Source organism: Priapulus caudatus, unplaced genomic scaffold (genome assembly GCF_000485595.1).
Source record: "Priapulus caudatus unplaced genomic scaffold, Priapulus_caudatus-5.0.1 Scaffold1793, whole genome shotgun sequence".
Lineage (NCBI taxonomy): Eukaryota > Metazoa > Priapulida > Priapulimorpha > Priapulimorphida > Priapulidae > Priapulus > Priapulus caudatus.
This window is the reverse complement of record NW_014578854.1, coordinates 43,126-44,597: the sequence shown is the minus strand read 5'-3', so window position 1 is coordinate 44,597 and position 1,472 is coordinate 43,126. Positions and strand designations below refer to the sequence as shown.

The following is a 1,472-nucleotide window of genomic DNA, read 5'->3' as shown; positions in this document are numbered from 1 at the left end:
GTAAATAAATCATGTAAATATTTGCGTTAATTGAAAAAAAAATGTTAAACAGATAAAGATAGAAAAATACAGAAAACAGGAAAATAATTAAAAAACGGATGGGATTCGATCCTGCGACCATTCATACTTGGCGCCAGCGTGCTAACCATTAGGCTGCTGCGACATATTGAAATTAAAATTTTGGATGTGCTATGTATATCGCGAGAAAACAAGCTCAACCAATCAGGCGTCAGTAACGTCAGTACCGTGACTTTAAGAGAAAAAAATCGGCGACGGTACCGTTGCAGGAGCAACAGCCAAATGTTAAACAGATAAAGATAGAAAAATACAGAAAACAGGAAAATAATTAGAAAACGGATGGGATTCGATCCCGCGACCATTCATACTTGGGGCAAGCGCACTACCCGTTGCGCTGCTGCCACATATTGAAATTAAAATTTTGGATGTGCTATGTATATCGCAAGAAAACAAGCTCAACCAATCAGGCGTCAGTACCGTCAGTACCGTGACTTTAAGAGAAAAATAATCGGCGACGGTACCGTCGCAGGAGCAACAGCCTTATGATATACCAGGGAGGGAATACACTGGACTTTGTACAATCATTGTGAAAAATGACTGAAATTTCTTTCGTAGTTGTTAGATGCTAAGTGGTTGCCGTTGTGTGTAGGAGGTGCTGAGGAGTTGTTTGGCAAGCCCTCTACTAGGGGCTCAACCACGAGTGGCTCACTATTCCATGACAGCGATGACAACCTCTCCTCAAGCATATCAGTTCCTAAGAAGGAGGAGAAACTAGGTGAGTGAGCATCACATGTGATTTCTGCCGCCTCAGTGTTCATTACTGCAAGGATACTTGCGTATTGGCAAGATATAAGAAGATTTCTGGTTGGTATTATTTATCGAAGTGCAATGTTGGGTTCTCGTTAGTCATTGTAACATGGTTACCAGCGACATATATTGTGCAAACATCAGATAGTTGATAATATAGGTGTAGATATGTCTGTTCTCAATGATGTTGCTGCTAGCTGTGCAGTTAACATTCAGGAATGGGGAACAAATTTAAACTTATATTGTTTATACTGCAACTTATAGTTATATATTAAACAAATAGATATTCAGTGTGGCAGTTCTTATCGAGTATAGAGTAGCTTCACGTTACAAAGCATGTGTTTCTCTTTTTCCTTAAATTTACGAACACAGAGTCACTATTTGAGGATGATGATGGAGACTTATTTGGAGAAAAATCATCTCTGTCAGCAGACACGAAGAAGGTATATACGAAAAAGAGATAATAATATGGAAAACATATACATTAGCGGCATGGTAGATGATAATAAGTGCTGTAAGTTAAGAAATTCAAGAATTTATTGAATTATTAGGTTGCATTCTATACCCATTTCATTCTGTATGGCTTTTTAGCTCATCTGACATAGTCAGTTGCAGCTTGTAGAATCGCATGATCGTCCGTGCGTGCG

The 1,472-nt window shown here is 38.9% G+C and overlaps 1 protein-coding gene across 1 annotated transcript in view; it reads left to right on the top strand.

Annotated features, from left to right (window-relative positions):
• Positions 1-559: 559 nt before the first annotated feature.
• Positions 560-1,472, top strand: part of LOC106817612 — a gene marked incomplete in the record, with an annotated part of 24,700 nt that continues 23,787 nt past the window's right edge. Inside the window, 2 exon segments of the mRNA XM_014822291.1 lie at positions 560-793; positions 1,198-1,268.